General features: G+C 51.5%; 1 long non-coding RNA gene across 1 annotated transcript in view; it reads right to left on the bottom strand.

Annotated features, from left to right (window-relative positions):
• Positions 1-18,709, bottom strand: part of LOC147098578 (uncharacterized) — a 40,249-nt gene that overhangs the window by 994 nt on the left and 20,546 nt on the right. The window contains exon 2 of the long non-coding RNA XR_015074165.1: positions 15,370-15,745. This is a non-coding gene — a long non-coding RNA (uncharacterized LOC147098578). The remainder of the gene's footprint in view (positions 1-15,369; positions 15,746-18,709) is intronic.

The following is an 18,709-nucleotide window of genomic DNA, read 5'->3' as shown; positions in this document are numbered from 1 at the left end:
GGAGGGGGCAATGCACAGGAGGTCAGAGTTGGAGGAACAGAGAATTAGGGGTAGGGGGCTGTAGGGCTGGAGGTGATGACAGAGATAGAGAGGGGCAAGGCCGTGCAAGGGTTTAAACATGACATGTTACATTTTCCTATCACTTTATGTTGTGGCTGGGGTAGATCACCACCTTTGCATTGGACCTATTAAATGTTATACTTCTGACGAAGGGTCATCGACCTAAAACATTAACTCTGTTTCTTTCTCCACAGATGCTGCCTGACCTGCTGAGTATTTCCAGCATTTTCTGTTTTCATTTTAAATTTTATACTTACCTTTTTGTAAACTAAAAGCTAGTAGGATCACTGCCTAGTGTCCTTAGGGAGATTGGTAGGTGTGTGAGGAGAATTAACATTATTGAGCTTAATTAACATTACACTGAGCTCTCCTGTGTCCAATTTAAAGGAACAGTTCACCCTGTTAACATAAGAACATAAGAAATAGGAGCAGGAGTAGGCCATTCAGCCCTTCGAGCCTGCTCTACCATTCAATGAGATCATGGCAGATCTTCTGCCTCAACTCCATTCACCGGCCCTATCGCCATATCCCTTGATGCCCTTACTAGTCAGAAATCTATCAACTTCTGTTTTGAATATACCCAATGACTGAGCCTCCACAGCCCTCTGGGGTAGAGAATTCCAAAGATTCACCACCCTCTGTGTGAAGAAATGTCTTCTCATCTCAGTCCTGAATGGCCTACCCTTTATCCTGAGGCTGTGGCCCCTGGTTCTAGACTCCCCAGCCAAGGGAAACATTCTCCCAGCATCCACCCGATCAAGCCCTGTAATAATTTTGTATGCTTCAATGAGATCCCCTCTCATTCTTCTGAATTCAAGAGAATGCAGGCCTAGTTTACTCAATCGCTCCTCATACGACAGTCCCGCCATCCCAGGATTCAATCTCGTGAACCTTCGTTGCACTCCCTCTATGGCTCCCTTCCTTTTATCTTGTGATCGACTATCCATTCAACATCATCTCCTGTATGAATCAAATTTTGTTTTCATTGTATGATGTGAGAGCTCTGTCCCATATCTTGTAACACTGCCAGGACTGCACAGGCGTTCTACAAACAACAACTGCTTTCCACAGGTCCAGATTCTTTTCTTATAGTAATTTAGCTCGAACTTGATCATTTATTATACCAAGTATAATTGTGTCTTTAACAAGTCTGTTTATGACTTGTTAAACTTTCAAGACTTGGCCTTTTTTCACAAATCTATTACAAATTGAACAATGCCTTTTCTTTGAATTTGAATAAATATTGTAGCTAAATATTCTTCTAAGCTGTCAAACGTGTCCATTAATACCTTCAGGTTCCTTGTGGCCTCACATTCAGCATACACAAATATTTCATACACCGATCACACACGGTCAAGTGTGTGGGCTTCACATCTCTCATATCTCCCATGCCTATTGCTGTTGTACACAGTTTAAAACACACTATCTGTTCTTGCCATACATCTCTTCTAGTTTAAAATTCTTAAAGCCTTCCATTTGCAATAGTTCCAACACCATCTAAAGGCCTGTGACCTATTTGAACCACAATTATCAGGAGACTGTCTGAAGTGCATCGTAATCTTTATTCAAAATGTCTGTCTCTTTTGCCGAGGATGATGTCAATCCCATCTCAGAACCACTAGATGGCTTTCCACAGTTTTAACGTTATCATTACAAGTGATATGTACCTTGACTGCAGCATAGTGAGTTGTAAGGAGAAGGAAGAATGCAGAAGGTGGCAATATTGGAGCTCGGGGAGAAGGAAAGAGAAGAAAGGTTGCAGGAGAGTGCGTTCGGGGGTCAGAGGCGAGAGAACAATCATTAACAGCTGTGAGTAGTGGTTGTGCCGAATGAGGGATTGGTTAGAAAGTAATCCCAGGCCCCACATTAGAGTAAGTTATACAAACGAATAAATGGATCAATGCCTCCATTAAAATAAAGGATTGAGGCTGTCACATGGATGCCTTAAGTATTCCCAGGCCAATATTGCAGATAATAATTTTTAGGCACGGTTACAGTAGTGAAATGAACAGTTCCTAAGGGTGGAGATGGTACCATTAAGGATTGGTGCTTAACATGTAAAACTCACCCTGTGGTATGTTGCTGCTTCTCAGCGGAACAAATCAGGATGCCCAGCTGAATAATAATAGAACCTACTGACCACAGTAATTGTAACAATAGGCCAGAATTTGCTGGGAAGTGTGCATGCTGTTATCAGTGTGTAAATAACCCAGCAATTTGTGGTGAGGATGAGAGACAATGTGAGTTGCGAATCGCCACAAAATTGCTGGACGATTTGCGCTGCTCCGCCGTTATCCTCGCGAAAACGGGAGCTCGCCCTCAACCTCCCCGTGAGTTTTGAGAAATTGCTGCATTTGCCCAGCAAATACGCATTAAACTCACCACAGAGAGTTGGGGTTGGTACTTAACAGCGTAAGGACCCTTTCAATGAGGAGATTTATGTTCCTGCAATGCCACTCAACCTCTCCGGCCCAGAAAGGGGAACAATTGAAAATATGGAGTCTCATTCCTGCAGGTAGTAAATCGTTCTTAGAAATTTTTAAAATTTTGAAGTAAAAATTTAAAAAGTGATTTCTTACTTTTCCTTTCTGTCTCTTTGTTTTCCTCTCTATCTAAATCCAATATTTCTTTCCTTCTCTTTATTTCTCTTTCTGTACCTGATTCGACTCTAATTCACCCTATTTCGTTGTCCATCGTTCCTCTGTTTCTTTCTCAATCCTTAAATCTCATTGGTTAAAGAGACAGATTGTTGGTCCCGTCGTTCACCAAGGTCCCAGATGCCCCGTTGATCCCACACGTCCAGCAACTTGAGGGGCACATTTTTTTTCTAGTTGAAGGGTGAGGAAAAAAATAACTAACGGGGCACGCCACGAGATGCCCCCACTCCAGCACATGCTGGGCCAATGCTAATTATTTGAGTGTAGAAAATGGAGTGAAATTGGGAGTGTGCTGACTTCACCAATCAAGGTTATTTCATTGCAGGGTCGAGCGGTGCATTCACACCCCACACGTTTAGCTTTAATGCCGAGCCAAACTAAACTCGGAAGGTAAATTGGTTGTAAAGGCCTGAATTGGCTCCAGGGCAAAGCTTCTGACTCAGATGCTTCAGTCACATGACGGGAGGCCCCTTACTTTAAATACTTTTCACAGTTTAATTAATGAGCCTTTCACACAGTCTGTATGCAGGCTACCAACGACCTTCACACTGGTTGACTGCACTGGTGCTGCGCTGTGTCCACCAGGTATATTGAAGGTCTCAGGCCTTAATATGTCTGATAATGTGAGGAGCGAGTGGCAGCGTCACCTTATCATACCTTCCGTCTTTTATATGCCTTAATCCTTTTGCAACATTTCCTTTTTGTTGAATGATTTTCACAATATTGTCTCATATATTCTTAGGAGGCGATGAGCAGTTCTTCAAAGCTGCCATCAACAGCCTAATAAAGTCTTCACATAAACACTACTGAGGATTTATTGCTAGCTGCACACTAACTGGGGTTTGCATAAGGATTGAGTGGGCTGAACAAAGTGACACTCGGCCTATGGACTACAAGTGCACTGTACTCGGAAACTACATTGAGAAAATAAGTCACACATGTGGTAAACCACTGTTATCGTTCACAACCGTTCACTATTGTTACACTGTTGTTATCACTGTTTACACTGTTGTTATCACTACACAAGGTTACCTCTTGCCACGCACGCTGTTATACCTAGGCATACCTCAGCTGACTCCGCCCATGGCTCCACCTGCTTGCCCAGGTATAAAGGTGACTGATTGGCTAGTATTCTTCCTTGTTGGAACCGATCACCCACGAGGGTGGGCTCTGTTATTTAGCCAATAAAAACCTATAGTTACTATCTTAACTCGTCACTTTTCATGGAATGAATTGATAGGTATATCAATTTTATTGGCTAAATTTTGAAATGAATGGACTGGAGCAGCCAAACGACCAGCCAAACAGCCAGCTACAACAGCCCCAGCAGCCGACTTGGCTGCGAGCCCTCCGACCGCCGTACCTGGATCTAAATCCACAGGCAGCGAATTCAGCCCTCGACTTCGATCACTGGCTGAGCTGCTTTGAATCCTACCTGGTAGCCTCCGGCGTGCCATCGGAAGCCGACAAACTAAGAGTTCTGACCGCCCAGGTGAGCCCTAAAGTATTTGCACTCATCCGGGACCTTACTACATACGAGGAGGCCCTCGACCTGCTAAAAGAGCAGTACCGGAGCCCAGTAAATTCAATGTATACCAGACATCTCCTAAGATCCCACTTGCAACAGCCAGGAGAGTCTGTAGATGAATTTTTACGGGCGCTACAAACACTCGGCAGGGACTGTGACTTTAAAGCTGTATCGGCTGCACAACATGCTGAAGGAAATATCCGTGATGCCTTCGTGAAAGGCCTTCGGTCCGACTACTCACGGCAAAGACTGCTCGAATCAAAGGACCTCGGCTTGAAAGCAGCTGCAGCCCTCGCTCGCTCCCTGGAAGTGGCCCATCGGGACCTCGAGGCGTACTCCGGGTACAGTGCTGCGCGACCCTGGGACTCGGGCCCGACTTCAGCCGCAATACCCCTCGCACCGCCGCCCCTGGGACCTACTACGGCGTCGGTGTCCCGGAATCGATCGGGACCGCCACCCTCGGGACCTGCTGCGGCAGCGGAGCCCCGCGATCGGGCCGCCAGCTGCTATTTCTGTGGCCAGGCGAGACATCAAAGGGCGCGCTGCCCTGCAAGGAACGCGACCTGCTCCGGATGCGAAAAAAAAGGCCACTTCGCAAACGCCTGCAGGGGGAAAGCCACAGACGCCAGCAGTGCCTCATGTGAGTCGTGGGGGCGGCCATCTTTGATCAAGGCCACAGACGCCAGCAGCGCCTCATGTGAGTCGTGGGGGCAGCCATCTTCTCCGCCATTTTGTCCAACTTCGACCTCGTGGGGATCCGCGTCATGGGTGCCGCCATTTTGTTCGCCGCACTCGGCCGCCATTTTGTCTCCAGACCCGACCACCGCCTCACCTGCCGACTACAGCAGCTCACTCAGCCATACACTGGCCTCCGTCACGCTTGACCAAGCTCTCCCGCATCATCTGTCCAGGTCCATGATGGACATCGAAGTAAACGGCCACGCCACGACCTGCCTGTTCGACAGTGGGAGCACGGAGAGTTTTATTCACCCAGACACGGTGCGCTGCTACTCCCTCACGGATCTCGATGGCGTCGAAGTCCCATTCAACAGACGTCAGCGGCTACTGTGTGGTGACCCTGTCGGTTAGGGGCACGGAATATAAAAACTTTAAACTTCTCGTCCTGCCCCAGCTCTGCGCTGCCATCCTACTAGGGCTGGATTTCCAATGCCACCTTCAAAGTGTCACTTTGGCATACGGTGGATCCCTCCCCCCACTCACAGTCTACAACCAGCAGTTTTTAAACCGCCCGCCGCGTACCACCTGCGGCCTCTCCACTCTCAAAGTCCCGCCCCCCTCCTTGTTCGCTAACCTCACCCGCGACTGTAAACCCGTCGCTACCAAGAGCAGGCGGTACAGCGCCGGGGACAGAGCTTTTATTAGCTCTGAGGTGCAGCGACTCCTGAAGGAGGGCATCATCGAGGGGAGCACCAGCCCCTGGCATGCCCAGGTCGTAGTCGTTAAGACTGGCAATAAACACCGCCTGGTCATCGACTACAGCCAAACCATAAACCGGTACACCCAGCTGGACGCATACCCCCTTCCCCGCATATCTGATATGGTCAACCAGATTGCACAGTACCGGGTATTCTCCACCATCGACCTTAAGTCGGCCTATCACCAACTCCCTATCCGCCCTGAGGACCGCCAGTATACCGCCTTCGAGGCGAATGGCCGCCTCTACCACTTCCTTAGGGTTCCCTTCGGCGTCACCAACGGGGTTTCGGTCTTCCAAAGGGAGATGGACCGGATGGTTGACCAGAATGTGCTGCAGGCCACGTTTCCTTATCTAGATAATGTCACCATCTGCGGCCACGACCAGCAGGACCATGATGTTAATCTGGAGAAATTCCTCCGTACGGCCCAACGGCTGAATCTCACTTACAATAAGGAGAAATGTATGTTTAACATCTCGCGCCTTGCCATCCTCGGCTGCGTAGTAGAGAACGGAGTCATCGGCCCCAACCCCGAAAGAATGCGCCCCCTCATGGAGCTTCCCCTTCCCCACTGTCAAAAGGCACTGAAGAGAACCCTGGGGCTCTTCGCTTACTATGCCCAATGGGTGCCCAATTATGCAGACAAAGCCAGACCCCTCATGAAGTCCACCTCCTTCCCCCTGACAGCAGAAGCATGCGCAGCCTTCTCCCTCATAAAAGGAGACATTGCGAAGGCCACAATGCACGCAGTGGATGAGTCCATCCCTTTCCAAGTGGAGAGCGATGCATCCGACTTCGCCCTAGCTGCAACCCTTAACCAGGCGGGGAGACCTGTGGCCTTCTTCTCAAGGACCCTCCAGGGCCCTGAGATCCGACACTCTTCTGTCGAGAAGGAGGCCCAGGCGATTGTGGAAGCGGTACGACGCTGGAGGCATTACCTGGCAGGCAAACGATTTACCCTCCTCACCGACCAGCGTTCGGTTGCTTTTATGTTTAATAACAAGCTGAGGGGCAAAATCAAGAACGACAAGATCTTGAGGTGGAGAATTGAGCTCTCCACCTACGATTACGATATCTTGTACCGGCCTGGTAAACTCAACGAGCCCCCAGATGCTCTATCACGAGGTACATGCGCCAACGCGCAAGTTGATAGACTGCGGGCCCTCCACAACGACCTCTGCCACCCCGGGGTCACTAGACTTTACCACTTCATTAAGGCCCGCAACCTGCCCTACTCCATCGAGGAGGTCAGGACCATGACCAGGAACTGCCAAGCCTGTGCCGAATGCAAACCGCATTTCTATAGGCCGGACAGAGCAAGCCTGATCAAGGCCACCCGCCCCTTCGAGCGCTTGAGCATCGATTTTAAGGGGCCCCTCCCGTCCTCTGACCGTAATGTGTACTTCCTCAACATTATTGACGAGTACTCCCGTTTCCCCTTTGCCATCCCCTGCCCAGACATGACCAGTACCACGGTCATCAAATGCCTGAACGACCTCTTCGCCTTGTTCGGGTTCCCGAACTATATACATAGCGACCGGGGCTCATCCTTCATGAGCGAGGAACTTCGCCAGTTCCTGCTCGCGAGAGGTATTGCTGCGAGCAGGACCACCAGCTACAACCCTCGGGGGAACGGCCAGGTGGAAAGAGAGAACGCGACAGTTTGGAAGGCCGTCCTCTTAGCCCTAAAGTCTAAGGGCCTCCCAACCTCTCGCTGGCAGGAAGTCCTCCCGGCAGCGCTCCATTCCATCCGGTCACTGCTTTGTACTGCCATTAACGCCACCCCTCATGAGCAAATGTTTGTTTTCCCCAGGAAGTCGACTACGGGAACCTCGCTACCAACATGGCTGACTTCTCCGGGGCCCGTCCTGCTGCGGAAGCACGTGAGGACCCATAAAATGGACCCCCTGGTCGAGAGGGTGAACCTCCTGCACGCCAACCCCCAGTATGCCTATGTGGCATACCCAGACGGGCGGGAGGACACAGTCTCCTTGCGAGACCTCGCACCCTCGGGCACCCCTGAGATACCACCGTTATCCCCCACCACTCCCCCAAATCCAGCTCCTGTAGGCGGCATGCCGGAACCCCAGGAGCCTTCGTCGACCACGCAGACACCAGCAGTAACATCGGATACTGCACCACCGCCGCCGCTGCTGCGCCGGTCAGAAAGGCTTACGAGGCCTCCTGATAGACTGACATACACGAACTGGTAGTACACTTCACCCCGCCGGACTCAATTTTAAACAAGGGGTGAATGTAGTAAACCACTGTTATCGTTCACAACCGTTCACTATTGTTACACTGTTGTTATCACTGCTTACACTGTTGTTATCACTACACAAGGTTACCTCTTGCCACGCACGCTGTTATACCTAGGCATACCTCAGCTGACTCCGCCCATGGCTCCACCTGCTTGCCCAGGTATAAAGGTGACTGATTGGCTAGTATTCTTCCTTGTTGGAACCGATCACCCACGAGGGTGGGCTCTGTTATTTAGCCAATAAAAACCTATAGTTACTATCTTAACTCGTCGCTTTTCATGGAATGAATTGATAGGTATATCAACACAGAGAACCTCAATGGATTAAAATGTTGATTTTTGAATATCAATCGGTTATTCGCACATTGCTATCTCGGTCTTACAATTCCATTATTAAAAATAAAGGCAGGCAATGCTGGAATCACTCAGCAGGTCAGGCAGCATCTCTGGAGAGAGAGAAACAGAGTTGGGGGGCAATTTTAACCCTTCTCGCTCAGCAGAAACCTGGCGGGCGGGCAGTTAAAATCGCCCCTGGCTCTTACCTGTCCGAAAGCCGCCATAATCGCAACATCTGCAATTTTAACCTGCTCTCCTGAGCAGGCAGCAAGGACACACGCCCGGAGCCAACAGGGTCCTTCTTTACATATGCATGTTGCGGCCCGATGACATCATTGAGACCTGACTTTTAACTCGGGCCTGAGCGGTTTCAGGTCAATGGCCTTTTATTGAATTCCATTATTACTTTGAAGAAGTATGGAAAGATTTGGAAGGACATTGAGACAACAAATGCACTGATGTAAAGTCAAACCATAATGGCTCGATGTTAAATCTATCGGCTTTGCGATGTGAGGTGAGAATTAAATAATTTCACAGCCCCAACTCACTTGCATTATGGAATTTCTGAGCACTGTGCTCAGATCCCTGTGGGCTTAGTTTGAGCATGTCAAGGCATAATTGGTTTTATCTGAGCTCAGCTTTTTTTTTGCAGTAGCTCCCTTGTAGTTATTTCTACAGGTTACGCACTTGTTTCACAATCAATAGAAATACCTTACATATTACAGAAATAGGGTATGTTCGCTCAGCAAGTTAAACTAGCTGCAGGTTTTGCTGCTTAATTCCATTGCTAGATCAAAGAAGACAGTACTTTCATCTTTTGCGATGTCATGCCGCAGAATTTTGTTCTGCTAACGAGTTTGTTTTGGGGCCACTTGTTTAAAACTGATGATTGCTCAGGTTTCCTTGGCGCAAAAGAATCTTGGGGGAAAAATTGAGTCACGTCCCCTTTGGGGCGCTAACTGTGGCGCGGGGGGGCTGCAGAGGAGGCCAGGGATGGCAACAGGGGCAGGTGCTGGCAGGCGGCCAGCAACAAAAATGGCCGCCTGGCACGTTGCCTTTAATTAGCGTCGTCCCGGCCGCAGGTAGGCCCCCCTGACCCCATCGGACATAGCGTCCGCCGGTAAGTCAGGGGGTGTTACCAAAGATTTTCGCGGGAGGCTTTGGCGCCGTGCCTGGGCGCTAGTTGCTTTGCGCCCCATTAGCGCCCTCTTAGGGTGCTAACGGGAGGCGCAAAGCAACCGAATTTTCCCCCCCTAGTATTTATATAGCGCCTTTAACATAGTAAAACGTTCCAAGGCGCTGCACTGGTGTATTACAAGACAAAAATTTGACACCGAGCCACATAAGGATAAATTAGGGCAGGTGACCAAAAGCTTGGTCAAAGAGGTAGGTTTTAAGGAGCGTCTTAAAGGAGGAAAGAGAAGTATCGAGGCGGAGAGGCTGAGGGAGGGAATTTCAGAGCTTAGGGCCTAGGCAACAGAAGGCACGGCCACCAATGGTTGAGCGATTATAATCAGGGATGCTCAAGAGGCCAGAATTAGAGGAGCGCAGATATCTCGGGGGGTTGTGGGGCTGGAGGAGGTTACAGAGATAGGGAGGGGTGAGGCCATGGAGAGATTTAAAAACAAGGAGAGGGTATTGGTGAAGCCACACCTGGAATACTGCGTGCAGTTTTGGTTTCCATATTTAAGAAAAGATGTACTTGCTCTCGAGGCGGTTCAGAGAAGGTTCACTCGGTTGATTCCAGAGATGAGGGGGTTGACGTATGAGGAAAGGTTGAGTAGGTTGGGCCTCTACTCATTGGAGTTCAGAAGAATGAGAGGCGATTTTATCGAAACATATAAGATTGTGAGGGGGATTGATCGGGTGGATGCGGTGAGGATGTTTCCACTGATGGGTGAGACTAGAACTAGGGGGCATAATCTTAGAATAAGCGGCTGCCCTTTCAAAACTGAGATGAGGAGAAACTTCTTCACTCAGAGGTTGGTAAATCTATGGAATTTGCTACCTCAGAGAGCTGTGGAAGCTGCAACATTAAATAGATTTAAAACGGAGATAGACAGTTTCCTAGCAGGTAAGGGAATTAGGGGTTACGGGGAGAGGGCAGGGAAGTGGATGTGACTCTAGGTTCGGATCAGCCATGATCCTATTGAATGGTGGAGCAGGCCCGAGGGGCCATATGGCCTACTCCTGCTCCGACTTCTTATGTTCTTATGTTCTTATGTTAGAATTTTGAAATCGAGGTGTTGCTTAACCGGGAGCCAATGTAGGTCAGTGAGCACAGGGACAATGGGTGAACGGGACTTGGTGCGAGTTAGGACATGGGCAGCTGAGTTTTGGATGATCTTGTGGCGACACGCCACCACTGGACATAATCCGCTCACGGCGACACAGACAGTCTAAGCAGAAGCCCCCAGCCGGGGGCCCTTTCCTCCAGCAACTTGTTTCCCGCAGGGACAGGCTGCCGGTAGCACTTCCTGTCTGGGAAGTATTTAAGTGGATGCGTGGGCTTTTCTAGTTCCTGTTTGCCATGTGGTCAGAATAAAGAAGCTGTGTTTTCAATAGCTCTGTCTCGACTCCCACGTTTGCCGCGGTATCTCAACACTGGTGACCCCGACGCTCAGGACGAATCCTAAGCTAGCATGGCGGATACAAACGTAGTCACGGTTAAATTACCTGACTTTTGGGAGAACCTCGCCGAAGCCTGGTTCGTTCAAGCTGAGTCCAGATTCCGGCTGAAAGGCATTACAGTCGACGCCACGAAGTACGACTACCTCGTCGCCTCGCTCACCTACGCTACAGTCCCCAAGGTTTGGGCAGCGCTGCAGAATCCACCAACGGAGGGCAAGTACGAGCATCTGAAGGCTGCGCTACTTAAAAAATTTCAAACGTCCTCTTACCAGCGCCACTGCCAACTCCTGGACCTCCCCGGCCTTGGTGACGCTTCACCATCAGACCTGCTTTCCCACATGCTGTCCCTCTCAGACGACAAAAATCCCGGCGCCCTTTTTCGCACGCTTTTCATTCGGCAGCTCCCCGCCAGCATCCGCCCGCTCCTTGTGGAGTCTGACTCCACGGACCTGAATGAGATAGCCGAAAAGGCCGACCGGCTGCTCTCTGCACAGGCCGCTCGCGACGTCGCGCCCGACCTCACGGCAACGACCACGCGGTCTTCCCGGGCCGCTAGGCCCGACCGCCCTACCACTCCGGGTCACTGCTACTACCACACCCGTTTTGGCGCTAGGGCTCAACGCTGCATGCCACCGTGTTCCTTCAAACCCCCCCCCGCACCGGCCCCCGCGATGGCCGCGGGGCAGAAGGAGCTCCTACTGTACGTCACTGACGACAGAACCAACCGCCGATTTCTGTGCAACACAGGGGCCCAGCACAGCATCACACCCGCCTCCGCCCTCGAGATCCAACGCGGCACACGGGGTATCACACTGGCTGCAGCCAACGGCTCTGAAATCCGCACATATGGCACCCGCATGGTCACGCTCGACCTCGCGGGCCGCCGCTACCGCTGGGAGTTCCTGACAGCCAAGGTCCTCTGCCCACTCATCGGCGCCGACTTCCTACGCGCCCACGGCCTCCTTGTCGACATTCCGAGGCACCGCCTCATCGACGCCAACACTATGGCCCCCATCCCCGGCGCCTTTACCCCGGCCCATTCGGCCGGCCCGACGACCTACTGCCTCGCCAGAGCCACGGACGACTACTCGGCACTCCTAGCTGAGTTTCCCGCCCTCACTAACCCGACCTTTTCGGCCAAAGCCGCCAAGCACGGTGTGGAACACTATATCCCCACCACCGGCCCCCCAGTTTCTGCCCACGCCCGCAGACTCAACCCGGCCAAGCTGGAAATCGCGCGGGCCGAGTTTACCAACATGGAACAACTCGGCATCATCCGCCGCTCCAGCAGCCCTTGGGCCTCGCCCCTCCACATCGCCCCCAAGCCCGGCGGAGGCTGGCGCCCTTGCGGGGACTACCGCCGCCTCAACGACGCCACCACCCCCGATCGGTACCCGGTGCCACACATCCAGGACTTCTCGGCCCGACTGGCCGGACGAACCGTCTTTTCCAAAGTCGACCTGGTGCGCGGTTACCACCAAGTCCCCGTACACCCCGCGGACATCCCCAAAACGGCCGTCATCACCCCATTCGGCCTGTTCGAGTTCCTGAGGATGCCCTTCGGCCTCAAGAATGCAGCACAGGCTTTCCAGCGCCTTATGGACTCAGTCCTCCGGGACCTGAACTTCCTATTCGTCTATCTAGACGACATTCTCGTGGCCAGCTCCTCCAAACAGGAACACCTCGAACACCTTCGCATCCTGTTCGGGCGCCTAGCCCAACACGGGCTCATCCTCAGCCCGGCGAAGTGCCAATTTGGCCTAACCGAGATCGATTTTCTCGGTCACCACATCACCCCTGCCGGGGCCGTCCCCCTGCCCAACAAGGTGCAGGCCGTCCAGCAATTCCCCCGCCCCACAACCATCAAGGGCCTCCAGGAGTTCCTCGGGATGGTGAACTTCTACAACAGGTTCATCCCCAGAGCCGCAGCCCTTATGAAGCCCCTATACGACTCCCTCCGAGGGAAATCCGGCAAGATGGACGTAGCCTGGACCACTGACACGGCAGCCGCCTTCGACGCCACCAAAAACGCGCTCGCCGACGCCACTCTGCTCGCGCACCCGAGGGCCGATGCCCGGGTCGCGCTCACCACCGACGCCTCCGACCACGCGGTCGGGGCCGTGTTCGAGCAGTGGGTCAATGGCGCGTGGCAGCCACTTGCCTTCTACAGCCGCCAACTGCGCCCCCCGGAGGTCAAATACTCCACTTTCGACCGCGAGCTTCTCGCACTCCACCTGTCGGTCCGCCATTTCAGGTTCCTCCTGGAAGGCCGCCCCTTCACCGCGTATGTGGACCACAAGCCACTCACATACGCGATGGCCAAGCACACCGAACCCTGGTCCGCTAGGCAGCAACGCCAGCTCGCGGCCGTCTCCGAGTTTACTACGGACATTCAGCACGTCTCCGGTAGAGACAACGTGGTCGCCGACTGCCTTTCCCGTCCCGCCGTCTGTGCGAATCACCTCGCGGTCGACTACGCACAACTAGCAGCGGCCCAGCTCACGGACCCAGACCTCCTCTCGGCGGCTACCAGCCTGCCAGGGCTACGCCTAGCCAAGGTCGCGCACGGGCCCGAAGCCACGGCAGTCACGTGCGACGTCTCACTCGGCCAACCCAGGCCGGTCGTCCCTGAGACCTGGCGCCGCCGCGTCTTCGACACGCTCCACAGGCTCTCTCACCCGGGTTCCCACGCATCCGTCAAACTCCTCTCCAAGCACTTCGTCTGGCGCGGCCTTAGCAGAGATGTTCGGACTTGGGCCACCTCCTGCCTCGCCTGCCAACGGGCTAAGGTACAGCTGCACACCAAAGCACCCCTGGGAGACTTCGAGGTACCCAGCCGCCGCTTCGACCACGTACACGTCGACATCGTCGGTCCCCTGCCGCCATCGCAAGGCCAAACTTATCTCCTCACGATGGTCGACCGTTACACACGCTGGCCTGAGGCAGTGCCGCTGACCTCCACCACCACAGCCGACATCGCCAGGGCGTTTGTTAACACCTGGGTTGTGAGGTTCGGCGTACCGGCCGACATAACCTCCGACAGAGGCGCCCAGTTCACCTCCGAACTCTGGACGGCCACAGCACGCAACCTCGGGGTGACGCTCCACCGCACCACGGCGTACCACCCGCAGGCCAACGGACTTTGTGAACGCTTCCACAGGTCACTCAAGGCCTCACTCCGCGCCGGCCTGCAGGACAGTACCTGGACTGACTGCCTACCGTGGGTGCTACTCGGCCTACGCACCGCGGTCAAGGAAGACCTCCAGTCCTCGGCAGCGGAGTTAGTCTACGGACAACCGCTGCGCATCCCAGGCGAATTCCTTCCGGAGCCTACCAAGCCTTGGTCAGCCGAACAGCAGCGGCTCGACTCTTTCTCTTCCGCTCAGCAGTTCGCCCCACTTCCGGTCAACCGACACGGCGAACTCGCACCTCACGTCCCGCCAAATTTACAGCAGGCGCGCTTCGTGCGACACGACGCACACCGCGGGCCCCTGCGACCCCCGTATGACGGTCCGTACGAGGTACTACAAACCGGGGACAAGGTATTCAAGCTGCGACTCGGCGACAGGGTCGAGACAGTCTCCATCGACCAGCTCAAACCAGCACACACAGAACCAGGGGAACAGGTCCCCGTGGCCCAGCCTCCAGCCAGAGGCCGTCCCCCCGGCAAGCCAGCACAGCCGGCGGCGAACTGCCCGACCCAACCAACCAGACCGGCGACCACTCAGAGCCGCTGCGGCAGAACCATTAGACCACCGTCACGACTCGTCCACTCCTCCTAAGCGGATTCTGGGGGGAGCTCTGTGGCGACACGCCACCACTGGACATAATCCGCTCACGGCGGCACAGACAGTCTAAGCAGAAGCCCCCAGCCGGGGGCCCTTTCCTCCAGCAACTTGTTTCCCGCAGGGACAGGCTGCCGGGAGCACTTCCTGTCTGGGAAGTATTTAAGTGGATGCGCGGGCTTTTCTAGTTCCTGTTTGCCATGTGGTCAGAATAAAGAAGCTGTGTTTTCAATAGCTCTGTCTTGACTCCCACGTTTGCCGCGGTATCTCAACAATCTCAAGTTTATGTAGGGTGGAATGTGGGAGGCCAGCCAGGAGTGTGTTGGAACAGTCAAGTCTAGAGGTAACAAAGGCATGGATGCAGGGGGTAATTTTCAACTCATATGAAACTGCAGGTCAGGGCGGCCATTATAGAAACAGCCTGATTTCCTTTCCATTAAAATCAATCAGCATTACGTTGAAAATGACAGAGTATTGATGTGAGAGAGTAAGAACAGTGGAAACATGAAAAGACTGTAAGGATGCACTTCACTGATGGTAGAATCAATACTCTTTCTGATTTGGAACTATGGGAATCTCATTCAAATTAAAACATTTGCCACGTTAAGAATATGTTGGTTTGCGTTGTCATAGTTACGTGTAAAATTGATGAATGACTGAATAAATGCTTACTAACCAGGTGGTCACGGCGCGACTTTCCAGGCCTGGGCTTCACTCAGCCGCAAATGGTGGGAGGAGCCTTCAACTTGATTTCCTTTGAACCGCGGTTGTCTGTAACTTAGGCAGGAAGGTGCTGGTGGGCCTTGGCCAGACCACCAGGGAGAATTCCTTACTTTGTTTCAAATTGAAAGGAAGGAAAATCTGGAATTGCAGGTCGGGCGGCCATTATAGAAACAGCCCGATTTCCTCTCCATTAAAATCAACCAGCGTTAACGTGCGGCCTCTTTCAGTTGGTCCAGGGGCTTCTTTGGTGATAGATGTGGAGGAACCTGCAGCACAGGCTGGGCTGCCTTCCTCGTTAAAGGAGTCCGCATGGAGACTTGCGATTTTTGCTGGGGGATAAAACGGGAAGAAATGGAGAATTAAAAAAAAAAAACTAGCGGTAGTAGTGAAAAAGCAGCATGTAAACAACACCTGCCACTGATCTGGAATCATTACCTCTTCTGTCCCAGTAAAAGTCTTAATTCTGATCCTTCACTATTGATCTATGACAATTCCCATTTATTACACAGGATATACGGCACAGAAACAGGCCATTCGGCCCAACCAGTCCATGCCGGCGTTTATGCTCCACTCGAGCCTCCTCCCGTCTTTCCTCATCTAAATCTATCAGCGTAACCCTCTATTCCCTTCTCCCTCATGTGCTTGTCTGGCCTCCCCTTAAATGCATCTATACTATTCGCCTCAACCACTCCCTGTGGTAGTGAGTTCCACATTCGCACCACCCCCTGGGTAAAGAAGCTTCTTCTGAATTCCCTATTGGATTTCTTGGTGACTATCTTATATTGATGGCCTCTAGTTTTGCTCTTCCCCACAAGTGGAAACATTCTCTCTGTATCCACTCTATCAAAACCTTTCATAATTTTAAAAACCTCTATTAGGTCCCCCCTCAGCCTTCTCTTTTCAAGAGAAAAGAGACCCAGCCTGTTCATCCTTTCCTGATAGGTATACCCTCGCATTTCTGGTATCATCCTTGTAAATCTTCTCTGCAGCCTCTCCAGTGCCTCTATATCCTTTTTATAATATGGTTATAATAGATAGGTTGAAAAGACAGTTTATCACAGGTTTAGATATTACAATGGAAGGGCATTGCTTCCCCAGATGGAGCTCAGTGATCACAACACTGCACTGAAATTGGCACCAATTGGAACTAATTTAGCAGCCTGATTAGTAGTAACCCACAGGGCAGAGCTTATTAAAATAAATATTGGAGAAGGAAAGAATCAGGACAGTAACTTGTTACTTTTTGAAAAATGCAAGAATCATTGCCGTAAGATCTTTATAGGATCAAAAATGAGTCTCCTAAAAGAAAGACTTGCATTTATACAGTGCCTTTCACAACCTCAGGATGTCCCAAAGCGCTTTACAGCCAATTAAGTACTTTTTTGAAGTGTAGTCACTGTAGTAATGTAGGAAATGCACCAGCCAATTTGCGCACAGCAAGCTCCCAGAAAGAGTAATGAAATAAGTAACAGGAAAGTCTGTTTTAATGATGTTGATTGAGGGATAAATATTTGCCAGGACAGGACACTGGGAGAACTCCCCTGCTCTTCCTCGAACAGTGCCATGGGATCTTTTATGTCCACCTGAGAGGGCAGATGGAACCTCGGTTTAACGTCTCATCCGAAAGACGGCACCTCCGACAGTGCAGCTCTCCCTCAGTACTGCACTAAAGTAAAGGTCACAGCGATTATCCACAAGCTGATTACCCGTGCTCCCATTATCCATGCTCTTCCTTAGCCACGAGAATTCATGTGAAGGTCAGAAGACCGGCAGGAGTCAGGGCTTTGGGTTGGAAGACCGATTGGGCCTGTCTGTCCAGTCAGTGGATGAGGTGCACAAGGCCCAGAATAGTCGCTGTTTATGTGAGGGAAGCACATGTCTCCCAAACTTCTCTGTTTCCCGACGGATTTGAATCATTGCAGCTGCAAAATGGCTCCGGTTAAACTGGCGCTCGTGCTGCATACAGATTGAACCACACCTGGAAGCCAGAGTTGCTCCATCATTAACATCTACTCTTTGCCATGAGCCACTCAAAACGTCTATGCATTGTTGTTTTGCTTCTTTACGTTCCCCGGGGTTAGCGTGAGTTACCGGAGAAGAGATTTTGGAGTGTGTTTTTATGTAGAAGTACTGAATTCTCCAACAAAGCAAGGTTATCAACAGATGGTGGAGTCGCTGATCTGAATGAAGCTTTGCCTAGCACCTGTCTGTAAGGTGTGGAGAAGTGCCACACTTCTCATGGGACAAAACCATTTCTGAAAGGCTTTCCTGATTGCTAGCCAATGACCTTTGTTGGAAAATATGCACGTGCTCCCAGCCAGAAGGTCATGGGTTCAAGCTCCACTCCAGAGACATTAATCTAGGCCGCCACCCGGCCCCGATTTTAACTGCAGGCCAGTTTTCAGCGGCAGTATGAGTCCGAAACTCAGCCACTGCTCCAGAAATGAGGCTCGGGATACTTTAACTCCCTGCTCTCGTTTAAATCCCGCTGGCCAACTTCCCACTCGTTCTGTTAGGCGGGGGTGGGGGGGCTGGTGGTGAATTCGGTGGGAAGTGGTGGAAAAATCGCACGATCCGAAGGCAGCCTGCCGACGGCAATATAATGGAATAGCAAAATACTGCGGACGCTGGAAATCCGAAATAACAACAGAAAACGCTGGAAAAACTCAGCAGGCCAGGGCAGCATCCGTGGAGAGAGAAACAGAGTTAACGTTTCAGGTCGAAGACCCTTCGTCAGAACTGGAAAAAAGCAGGAAATGGAAAGCAAGTTTAGGGGCTGGGAAAAGGGGGAGGGGATGAAAGAACAAAAGGAAAGGTCAGTGATAGGATAGAAAGCAGGAGAGATTAAGAGACATTAAGAGATATTCAAGGCAAGAGGAGATGGTAATGGGACAGGTTAAGGAACAAAGGATGGCTCTAGATGAAGTGTGAATTGCGCTGGCAGAATGAAAGACAGCTACCATGTGGGAGGGAAGATAAAAAGTGCCAAACAAAGAGTGTGGATAAAAAAATAGAAAATATATATATTGTGGTAAACCACTGTTTGTATTCCTGTTTGTCCTGTTTGTATTCCACTGTGTACATGCCTGGACATGCCTCGGCTGACTCCTCCCACAGGTCCTAGTATAAAGGTGACTGCTCCCCAGCCCTTGGTATCCTGGACCGGTCGACCACTCGAGGCAGACCTCCATTCTGTTGTTAATAAAAGCCTTTAGTTACTCTTCTAACTCTCAGTCTTTTATGAGTAATTGATAGCGCATCAATTTTATTAACAACATTTTTATAATGGAGAA

This window comes from Somniosus microcephalus, chromosome 29 (genome assembly GCF_052327205.1).
Source record: "Somniosus microcephalus isolate GS21.2 chromosome 29, FLI_Smic_1.0, whole genome shotgun sequence".
Classification (NCBI taxonomy): domain Eukaryota; kingdom Metazoa; phylum Chordata; class Chondrichthyes; order Squaliformes; family Somniosidae; genus Somniosus; species Somniosus microcephalus.
The sequence above is the reverse complement of the archived record's forward strand: the minus strand, read 5'-3'. Positions and strand labels throughout refer to the sequence as shown.